Source organism: Pristiophorus japonicus, chromosome 26 (assembly GCF_044704955.1).
Source record: "Pristiophorus japonicus isolate sPriJap1 chromosome 26, sPriJap1.hap1, whole genome shotgun sequence".
Lineage (NCBI taxonomy): Eukaryota > Metazoa > Chordata > Chondrichthyes > Pristiophoridae > Pristiophorus > Pristiophorus japonicus.
In genome coordinates this window covers 6919045-6930826 of record NC_092002.1, presented here as the reverse complement: position 1 = coordinate 6930826, position 11782 = coordinate 6919045, and the positions used below count along the sequence as shown (strand labels likewise).

The 11782-nt window shown below is 52.3% G+C and overlaps 1 protein-coding gene across 1 annotated transcript in view; it reads left to right on the top strand.

The window, feature by feature from the left end:
• Positions 1 to 689: 689 nt before the first annotated feature.
• LOC139239150 (kinesin light chain 1-like) overlaps positions 690 to 11782 on the top strand; it is a 151594-nt gene continuing 140501 nt past the window's right edge. Inside the window, exon 1 of the mRNA XM_070867730.1 lies at positions 690 to 720. The gene's annotated coding sequence lies outside the window, so the exon portion shown is untranslated. The remainder of the gene's footprint in view (positions 721 to 11782) is intronic.

Here is an 11782-nt window from a genome sequence, read left to right as displayed (position 1 = left end):
AACAGTGCGGCACTCCCTCAGTACTGCCTCTCCGACAGTGCGGCACTCCTTCAATACTGCCCCTTTGACAGTGCAGCACTCCCTCAGTACTGCCCCTCTGACAGTGCAGCACTCCCTCAGTACTGCCTCTCCGACAGTGCAGCATTCCCTCAATACTGCCCCTCTGACAGTGCAGCACTCCCTCAGCTCTGCCCCTCCATCAGTGCGGCACTCCCTCAGTACTGCCCCTCCGACAGTGCAGCATTCCCTCAGCTCTGCCCCTCCGACAGTGCAGCACTCCCTCAGTACTGCCCCTCCGTCAGTGCGGCACTCCCTCAGCTCTGCCCCTCCGACAGTGCAGCATTCCCTCAGCTCTGCCCCTCCGACAGTGCAGCACTCCCTCAGTACTGCCCCTCCGTCAGTGCGGCACTCCCTCAGTACTGCCCCTCTGACAGTGCAGCACTGCCTCAGCTCTGCCCCTCCGTCAGTGCGGCACTCCCTCAATACTGCCCCTCCGTCAGTGCGGCACTCCCTCAATACTGCCCCTCCGACAGTGCAGCACTCCCTCAGTACTGCCCCTCCGTCAGTGCGGCACTCCCTCAGCTCTGTACTGGGAGTGTCGGCCTAGATTTTTGTGCTCAAGTCCCTGGAGTGGGACTTGAACCCACAAGCTTATGACTCAGAGAAGAGAGAGGGTGTCCACAGAGCCAGGGCTGCCACCTGCTAGCACATCGGAAGATGGTGAGTTAAGCATATCTCATTGTTCTGCTTGAGGAACTGTGTGAGTCGATGTGGCTGTGATCTGGGGCCAGGTGCCTGGCATGGTCATTGTGTGCTCAAGGCTGGAACTCCACTATTGGCAATCTGTACGCACACGCTGGGGTGGGAATACCAAGGGGGCAGCTGTGGCCATGGAGAGAGGACAAGGAGACGGACAAGACAGCGAGTGTGCAACCCGGCAGCCAGGCACACGACAAGGACAGGTGCCAGCCGGCTTAGTGCGAGGTCAGACGGGGACTAGAGCTCAGCGAGAGGCACTGTCTGGGCTCCCAAACCAGCGGCTGGCTGAGCCTTGCAGGCCGAGAATGTCGCAAGGCACAAACCCCCCGCCATTGTCTGTGACAGCTGAGCTACAGCTGCTCGCGTGGGGCCTCTCGATGTTGGCGCTGGGGGGTGAGGAGGGGGGGTGGGCAGAGGGAGAAGGAGCAGCTGGGGGAGGGGGTGGGTTCCCGCTCCCCGTCACTTTCACCCAACACCGCGCGCGCGCGCGTGTGTGGCTGTTGGGCGAGAGCGGGAACGGAACCCTGTAGCCAACCAACCGTCTCTGTCCAAACTCCAACATGGTGCATGTTCTCCTAAGTGGAGGGAGAGCATCCGGGAGGGCGCTGAGCACCTCGAGTCTCGTTGCCGAGAGCGTGCAGAAACCAAGCGCAGGCAGCGGAAGGAGCGTGCGGCAAACCAGTCCCACCCTCCCCTTCCCTCAACCACTGTCTGTCCCACCTGCGACAGGGACTGTGGCTCTCGTATTGGACTGTTCAGCCACCTAAGGACCCATTTTAAGAGTAGAAGCAAGTCTTCCTCGATTCCGAGGGACCGCCTATTGATGGTGATGCATGGCTACTCATAGAATCATAGAACGTTACGACACAGGAGGAGGCCCATAAGAAATAGGAGCAGGAGTAGGCCATTCGGCCCCTCGAGCCTGCTCCGCCATTCAATACGACCATGGCTGATCTGATCTGGGCCTCAACTCCACTTCCCTACCCGCTCCCCATAACCCTCGACTTCCTTATCGTTCAAAAATCTGTCGATCTCCACCTTAAATATATTCAATGACCCAGTCTCCACAGCTCTCTGGGGCAGAGAATTCCAAAGATTCACCACCCTCCGAGTGAAGAAATTCCTCCTCATCTCCGTTTTAAATGAGCAGCCCCTTATTCTGAAACTATGCCCCCTAGTTCTAGAGTCCCCCACGGAGGGGTAAACATCCTCTCTGCATCTACCCTGTCCCGCCCCCTCAGAAATCTTATACGTTTTGATAAGATCACCTCTCATTCTTCTAAACTCCAATGAGTAGAGGCCCAACCTGCTCAACCTTTCCTCATAAGACAACCCCCTCATCTCAGGAATCAACCGAGTGAACCTTCTCTGAACTGCCTCCAATGCAAGTATATCCCTCCTTAAATAAGGAGACCAAAGCTGTACGCAGTACTCCAGGTGTGGTCTCACCAATAACCTGTACAGCTGTAGCAGGACTTCCCTACTGTTATACTCCATCCCCCTTGCAATAAAGGCCAATATTCTTTTGACTTCCTAATTACTTACTAAAGCCCATCATGTCCGCACCGACCAAATGAGCTAAACCCGTCTTCCAGCTCTCGGTCCGTAGCCCTGTACATCCGAGTAGCTTTTAAATGTGGTGAGGGTTTCTGCCTCTACCACCCTTTCAGGCAGAGAGTTCCGCCCCAGACCCCCACCGCCCTCTGGGTGAAAAAATCTTTCTCCCACCAACCCTCTAATCCTTCTGCCAACTATTTTAAATCCGTATGCCACCTGGGTTATTGAGCTCTTTGCTGAGGGAAATAGGAGAGAAACAAAGAAAGCAAGACTTGCATTTATATAGCGCCTTTCACAACCACCAGACATCCCAAAGCACTTTACAGCCAATGAAGTACTTTTGGAGGGTCGTCACTGTTGTAATGTGGGAAACGCGGCAACCAATTTGCGCACAGCAAGCTCCCACAAACAGCAATGTGATAATGACCCAGATAATCTGTTTTTGTGATGTCGATTGAGGGATAAATATTGGCCCCAGGACTCCCTCAGTACTGCCCCTCCGACAGTGCAGCGCTCCCTCAGTACTGCCCCTCCGACAGTGCGGAGCGCTCCCTCAGTACTGCCCCTCTGACAGTGCGGTGCTCCCTCAGTACTGCCCCTCCGACAGTGCAGCGCTCCCTCAGTACTGCCCCTCCGACAGTGCGGAGCGCTCCCTCAGTACTGCCCCTCCGACAGTGCGGAGCGCTCCCTCAGTACTGCCCCTCTGACAGTGCAGTGCTCCCTCAGTACCGCCCCTCCGACAATGCAGTGCTCCCTCAGTACTGCCCCTCCGACAGTGCGGCGCTCCCTCAGCACTGCCCCTCCGACAGTGCAGCGCTCCCTCAGCACTGCCCCTCCGACAGTGCAGTGCTCCCTCAGTACTGCCCCTCCGACAGTGCAGTGCTCCCTCAGTACTGCCCCTACGACAGTGCGGCGCTCCCTCAGTACTGCCCCTCTGACAGTGCGGCGCTCCCACAGTACTGCACTGGGAGTGTCGGCCTATTTTGTTGCTCAAGGTCCTGGGGGTGATCAATAACCAGGGGGCACACTCGAGTGAGATACAAAGGAGCGAACAGCAACCAAAAATTTCCCACCCCGGCAAGTTTAGAGTTGTGTAATAGTTCTGGCACTAGACTAGAATTGGGTCGTGTAGTGGCCTCCTTCTGTGCTGTACTTTCCATTGCTCTATCGCTGACATGTGACTTCAGTCCCACGCGACATGGTTGCCGCTTAATGGCCCTCCGAGATAGGGCCTCATTCTGTTGTCATGGTAACGTGGCATGGACAATAAATGCAGGGTACCAGCTTCATCTACATCTCCAGAACAAATTCAATAATTACCCCCAACAAGAATCAGGAGAGGAGGGAAGAAAACCGGGAGCATAAAGCCTACAAATGCACCATCGCCACTCACCCACCTCTGGGGCACGGATTAGATTCCAGTCCGGAGAGAGAGCTTTATCCCGAGTCTAACCCATGATGTACCTGCCCTGGGAGTGTTTGATGGGACAGTGTAGAGGGAGCTTTACTCTGTATCTAACCCCCTGTACCTGCCCTGGGAGTGTTTGATGGGATAGTGTAGAGGGAGCTTTACTCTGTATCTAACCCGCTGTACCTGCCCTGGGAGTGTTTGATGGGACAGTGTAGAGGGAGCTTTACTCTGGATCTAACCCCGTGATGTACCTGCCCTGGGAGTGTTTGATGGGACAGTGTAGAGGGAGCTTTACTCTGTATCTAACCCCGTGCTGTACCTGCCCTGGGAGTGTTTGATGGGACAGTGTAGAGGGAGCTTTACTCTGTATCTAACCCCGTGCTGTACCTGCCCTGGGAGTGTTTGATGGGACAGTGTCGAGGGAGCTTTACTCTGTATCTAACCCTGTGCTGTACCTGCCCTGGGAGTGTTGGGTGCGCGAAGTAGGGAACTCATCGTGAGTTATATCTCTCGCTGTGAGTGTACACAAAACGTTGGGCGAACACCTTTTCCTGGAGGTGCTGCCCCTTTAAGGAAAAACCAGGACTCGGTTGGGCTCGGTGGGAATGCCTGCAACAGCTGTGCGCTGCTGTGGCTGGAAGCCCGTTGCAGCAAGCTGTGAATAGACCTTGTCATGTATTCAACTATCATTGTAACCCATGTATAAGCTGACCTAAGTTGTATACCTTGAGATCACTAACCACAAGGGGGCAAACTTGTGGGAGACACTCCTAACCTGGACTTTCCGGTATAAAAGGGGAAGCTCCACCCACCTTCATCACTTGAGGTCTTGGTAATAAAGGTAACTGGTCATAGAGTGACCTTCTCTCAAGTATGGGCCTCGTGTGCATTTATACTGTATAGTAAGGACATATCATTGGCGACGAGAAACTGGGATCTAAACCACGCGAGCATGGCCACTAGCAGCACAGAAGAGAGGTACTGTGTTGGTGATGATTGGGACGACTTTATTGAGAGACTACAGCAAAGTTTTGTCACTAAGGAATGGTTGGGACAGGATTCGGCCGACAAACGCAGGGCTCATCTCCTGACGGTTTGTGGATCCAGAACGTACTCCCTGATGAAGGACCTTCTAACGCCAGAGAAGCCGGCGGACAAGATGTTCGAAGAGCTCAGTAAGTTGATCGGGGAACACCTTAAACAGGCGAGCAGCATGCACACGGCAAGACACCGGTTTTACACGCACCGGCGGCGAGAAGGGCAAAGCGTTCCAGACTTCGTTGCTGATCTCCGGCGACTGAAGAGCCTATGTAAGTTCCCAGATGCATGCAGAGCGGAGATGCTGCGAGAGTTTTTCATTGAGGGCATGGGGCACGCTCGGGTTTTCAGGAAACTGATTGAGACCAAAGACTTGACCTTGGAAGCGGCGGCTCTGATAGCCCAGACATTTATCTCAGGGGAGGAAGAGACCAGAATGATGTATGACAAAAATCTTGGCTCAAATGCAGCAAACGCCCCAGCATGTAGTCGAAACCAAAGGGGGAATTCAACAGAGACAATGGCTAGCTGAACGGCGATTCATGCCATCGCAAGGGACAATGCGGCCAGTAATGGGGCCATCAACACCTGTTAATGGTGCGCTTAAGGACAGTTACAGAGACAGTCAGAGACGATCGACTGGTAATGGATCTTTTGTTTCCAACAACAGGGCCTCCAGCTCATGCTGGAGGTGTGGAGGCAAACACCCAGCCAGAGCTTGCAGGTATCAGCAATATACCTGCAGAAACTGCAACGACAGCAGTCACTTGGCGCGTATGTGCAGGAAGCCTGCAGCCAGGTTGATGTACGAGAAGGACGGGCCTGATGTAAACCCTACGAGGCCAAATGAATACTGGGGGAAATCGCTGGAAGCTGAAGTTCAGCGAGTTCATGTGGAGTACATATACAGTTCATATACCAGGACGCCACCAATAATGATGAAAGTGCTCCTCAATGGCATCCCAGTATTAATGGAGCTAGACACGGGGGCCAGCCAGTCCCTGATGAGTATCAAACAGTTCGAAAGGTTGTGGGTGTCCAAGGCCAGGAGGCCAAAATTATTGCAGATTGACGCACAGCTACGGACATATACGGTAGTCGTGACCCACAAAGATTTGGAGAACAGGTTGCCACTCTGGATTGTCCCGGGGGACGGTCCCGCACTACTGGAGAGGAGTTGACTTGCTGTCATGAACTGGAAATGGGGCGATGTCAATGTAATTTCTTCTGTGGAGCGAGTTTCATGCTCACAAGTCCTGGACAAATTTGACTCATTATTTCAACCCGGCATCGGCACTTTCATAGGGGCCAAGGTAGTGATTCACATAAACCCGGATGCCAGACCAGTACACCACAAGGCCAGAGCGGTGCCATATGTGATGCGGGAAAAGATAGAAGGTGAATTGGACCGCCTGTTGAGGGAAGGCATCATCTCGCCAGTTGAATTCAGTGACTGGGCGAGCCCGATAGTGCCGGTGCTCAAGGCGGATGGGTCGGTCAGGATATGTGGCGATTACAAGGCCACCATCAATCGGGTGTCACTCCAAGACCAGCACCCGCTACCGAGAGCGGAGGACCTCTTTGCGACGCTATCCGGTGGCAAACTTTTTTCAAAATTGGACCTGACCTCAGCTTACATGACCCAGGAGCTGGCGAGTGAGTCGAAGAAGCTGACCACCATCACGACACACAAGGGGTTGTTTGAGTACAACAGATGTCCGTTCGGGATTCGTTCGGCCGCCGCGATCTTTCAGCGAAATATGGAAAGCCTCCTCAAGTCGATTCCAAGGACAGTGGTTTTTCAGGACGACATCCTCATCACGGGTTACAATACTGAAGAACACCTCCACAACCTGGAGGAGGTGCTACGCAGACTGGACCGGGTAGGGCTGCGACTGAAAAAGACGAAATGCGTCTTCTTAGCTCCAGAGGTAGAATTCCTGGGGATGAGGGTAGCAGCAGACGGGATCAGCCCTACTGCGTCCAAAATGGAAGCGATCCAGAGAGCACCCAGACCCCGTAACACGACGGAGCTGCTGAACTATTTTGGTAACTTTCTTCCCAAATTGAGCACGCTGTTAGAGCCGCTACACGTGCTCCTTCGCAAAGGTCGCGATTGGGTCTGGGGGGGACAGCCAGGAAAGGGCTTTTGATAGAGCACGCAATTTGTTATGCTCCAACAAACTGTTGACGTTATATGACCTGTGTAAGAAACTTGTTTTAACGTGCGATGCATCGTCCTATGGTGTCGGTTGTGTGTTGCAGCATGTGAATGCCAAGGGCCAGTTACAGCCGGTAGCTTATGCCTCCAGAAATCTGTCCCAGGCAGAAAGGGGCTACGGGATGGTAGAAAAGGAAGCGCTAGCATGTGTATATGCAGTAAAACAAATGCACCAGTACCTGTTGGCAGGAAATTTGAGCTGGAGACAGATCACAAACCCCTATCGTCCCTTTTGGCCAGCAACAAGGCCATAAATGCGAATGATCGGCCCGCATACAGAGGTGGGCACTCACGTTAGCCGCCTATGACTACACAATTCGGCACAGACCGGGCACTGAAAACTGCGCCGATGCACTCAGCAGGCTCCCACTAGCCACCACTGAAGGGGCTACCGAGCATGGTGCTGAGATGGTCATGGCTGTTGAAGCTTTCGAAAGCGAAGGCTCACCCGTGACAGCCCATCAGATTAAAGTCTGGAAAAATAAAGACCCACTACTGTCTTTAGTTAAGAAATGTGTCCTGAATGGGGACTGGGCAGCCACGTACGGGGCATGCCCTGAGAAATTTAAACCGTTTCATAGGCGCAAGGATGAACTCTCGATTCAGGCCGATTGCCTACTGTGGGGAAACCGAGTAGTCATGCTCCAGATGGGCAAAGAGGTGTTTATCAGAGAACTTCACAATGAACACCCGGGCATTGTTATGATGAAGGCAATTGCCAGGTCACACGTTTGGTGGCCAGGGATAGATGCAGACCTGGAACTTTGTGTTCGCAGGTGCAACACGTGTGCTCAACTGGGCAATGCATCCAGGGAAGCCCCCCTTAGCCCCTGGTCCTGGCCCGCCAAGCCATGGTCACGCATCCATGTGGACTACGCAGGTCCTTTCATGGGAAAAATGTTTTTGGTTGTAGTAGACGCCTACTCCAAATGGATTGAGTGTGCCATTTTAAATTCAAGCATATCCTCTGCCACGATAGAAAGTCTACGGGCAATGTTCGCCGCCCATGGTCTTCCGGATGTCTTGGTCAGCGACAATGGCCCGTGCTTCACAAGCTCTGAATTCCAGGACTTCATGGCAGGCAATGGAATCAACCATGTCAAAACGGCACCGTTCAAGGCGGAACGAGCAGTGCAGATAATCAAACAGGGGATGCTCAGAATCCAAGGGTGTTCCCTACAAAGCCGCTTATCACGCCTCCTGTTGGCCAATAGATCCCGACCACAGTCGCTCACAGGGGTTCCATCCGCAGAGCTGCTAATGAAAAGGACGCTCAAAACCAGGTTATCCCTTATACACCTACTATGAAAGAAATTGTTGAGAGCAGGCGTCAGTCACAATGTGACTACCATGACAGGAATGCGAGGGCACGATGTATTGATGTCAATGACCCTGTTTTTGTCCTTAATTACGCTGCAGGGCCCAAATGGCTCACAGGCACTGTGATTGCCAAAGAGGGGAATAGGGTTTTGGTAGTTAAACTTACCAATGGACAAATCTGCCGCAAACATGTGGATCAAACTAAAAGGAGGTTCAGCAACCCCATAGAAGAAGCAGAGGAAGAACACGACGTAGAGTTTACTCCACCACAGGTGACCGAACACCGGAACCAAGTGGAGGAGAGCCCAGTCACTGTGGGCAGTCCGGACAGGCCTGAGGCACCGCAAACAGCAGACACTCAGGCCAGCGCCCAACAACCGGAGCCCCAACTCAGGCGCTCTACAAGGGAGCGTAAACCACCAGAGAGACTCAACCTGTGATCCCAATAAGACTTTGCGGGGGTGGAGGTGATGTCATGTATTCAACTCTCATTGTAACCCATGTATAAGCTGACCTAAGTTGTACACCTTGAGAACACTGACCACAAGGGGGCGAACTTGTGGGAGACACTCCTAACCTGGACTTTCAGGTATAAAAGGGGAAGCTCCACCCACCTTCATCACTTGAGGTCTTGGTAATAAAGGTAACTGGTCACAGTGTGACCTTCTCTCAAGTACGGGCCTCGTGTGCATTTATACTGTATAGTAAGGACATATCAGACCTGACCTTTCAGCTGATCCCACAACCCTCTGCTCACCTGTCTTGCAACCAGTTGACGTCTGTCTCTGGCGCCCTGTGGCAGCTTGTCTCTCATGCACCGCTTGGGCAACATGCCGGAGGCGCCGATCGGTGGGAGAGGGGGCCTACCACAGAAAGAAAGACTTGCATTTCTGTAGTGCCTTTCGCGGCTACCAATATTTAATCCGTCAATCCACCTCACAAAATGGATGATCTGGGTCATTGTCACGTTGCTGTTTGCGGGAGCTTGCTGTGCGCAAATTGGCGGCCCACGTTTCCTACATTAGTAGTTTTAGGCAGTCCCTCGTATTGAGTAATGCACTTATGAATGACTCCACGAGGCAATGTGTTGTACTCAAACTGTAGTGACCTTGGTCCTTTATTCGTAACTCCAGAGTGAGGCACAGGCATGGTGAGCAGCCTTTTATACTGGGCCCTGCACACCTATGCAGGTGACCCTCAGGTCTCCCACCACAGTGCCCCCTGGTGGACAGCCTCTGCCACAGGGGCAGGAAACCCCGGTCTCCACCAGTTGCACCCTCTAGTGGTGCCAGCATAGTATATACACAGTGAAAACCTTATTGATAGTGCATCAGGTAACAAGTCTCCATCTTATGCAACTATACAGTGACTACACAGAGAGTATATCTATCGTCTGCATATATAACACATATTGAGGGGGTGGAAGATGCCTGTGGGTGGATTTTTTTAACGTGGGGTGGCCGTTGCACACCAGCCACCACACGGGGCTTGACAGAGCGAGGTCTTGGTCCAGTGGCAAGGGTTAACCAGAATGACTGGAGACCAGCTCTGCTGCACGGACCCAGTGCGCACACATATCGCACTGTGGGCTGGCCCCTGGGCCCTCGGCTATTCTGGGCCGCATTCCTACATTACAACAGTGGCTACACTTCGAAAGTACTTTGTTGTCCTGTACGCGTTTGAGTAGAATGAGAGGTGGTCTTATTGAAATGTGCAAGATTCTGAGGGGGCTGGTTAGGGTAGATGCAGAGAGGATGTTTCCCCTCGTGGGGAAACCTAGAACTAGGGGGCATAGTCTCAGAATAAGGGGTCGCCCATTCAAAACGGAGATGAGGAGGAATTTCTTCTCTCAGAGGGTGGTGAATCTGTGGAATTCTCTGCCCCAGAGAGCTGTGGAGGCTGGGTCATTGAATATATTTAAGGTGGAGATAGAGATAGATTTTTGAACGATAAAGGAGTCAAGGGTTATGGGGAGCGGGCGGGGAAGTGGAGCTGAGGCCAAGATCAGATCAGCCGTGATCTTATTGAATGGTTAGAACTTAAACATAAGAAACATAACACAAGTAATAGGAGTAGGGGTAGGCCATTTGGCCCCTCAAGCCTGCTCCGCCATTCAATAAGATTATCGGGTTTTACAGTATAAATACCGCACCTGCGCAGCAATTTAAAGGGACCACGCGTTAAAAGGAACATTCCGGGCGGAACAAAGCGCAGCTGACAGGGGACATCGGACCCAAAGTGTCAGTCAGCCCTTACCCCCTGGCTCACGGAGCTCGTATGATTTTCTGGGTCGTAAATCTCAATGTTCCAAACCTGCTTTAAACCTCTCAGCTCCCTTTTCTGCCTCACCTCTTAAGGCAATGGGAATCAGCCATTGCATAACTGGGCATGAAAAATATCAGGCAATTCCCGGGCAATCTATCTGTGCGGAGCAGGACATCAGGAGACGGGATACAGTTACCGCTATAAAAAGAGACTGAACCATTCAAACATGTGGGTTGGCATTTATTGCTGGACCTAGTTTTAGCTTCTAATTCCACAAGGAATGTTTCCCATGATGGATGGAGGCTGTATGAAAGTTTTATTCCATTTCTGTGTTTCTCAACAACAACTACAGCCAACTTGCATTTATATAGCGCCTTTAACGTAGTAAAACCTCCCAAGGCGCTTCATGGGAGCAATTATCAAACAAAGTTTGACACTGAGCTGTATAAAGAGGTATTAGGACAAGTGACCCAAAGCTGGGTCAAAGAGGCAGGTTTTAAGGAACGTCTTAAAGACGGGAAGAGGAAGGTAGAGAGGTTTAGGGAGGGAATTCCAGAGCTTAGGGCTCAGGCAGCAGAAGGCACGGCCACCGATGGTGGAGCGATTAAAACCGGGAAGGTACAAGAGGCCAGACTTGGAGGTGCGCAGATATCTCGGAGGCTTGTTGGGCTGAATGTGTCTTTGTATTTGTGTTTGTGTGTCTGTCTGTGTGTGTGCCTGTGTGTGTATGTGTGTTTGTGTGTGTCTCTGTATATGTGCGTGAGTGTGTGTGTGTCTCTGTGTGAGTGTGTGTGCCTCCATGTGTCGGTGTGTGTCTCTGTGTGTGTGTCTGTGTATGTGTGGGTCTGTGTATATGTGTGTGTCTGTATCTGTGTGTGTGTGTTTCTGTGTATGTGTGTGAGTATGTACATTTGTATGTGTGTGTGTCAGTCTATCTGTGTGTGTGTATGTGTCTTGTGCCTCATGACTCATGGTCAAGCTTATGGTCGACAGGGCTGTAGTGATACCCACCCTCCTGTATGGCTCGCTGGAGAAATACCACCAACAATGTCTCCGCAAGATCCTGCAAATCCCCTGGGAGGACAGACGCGCCAACGTCAGTGTTCTCGATCAGGCCAACATCCCCAGCACTGAAGCACTGACCACACTCGATCAGCTCCGCTGGGCAGGCCACATTGTTCATATGCCAGACACAAGACTCCCAAAGCAAG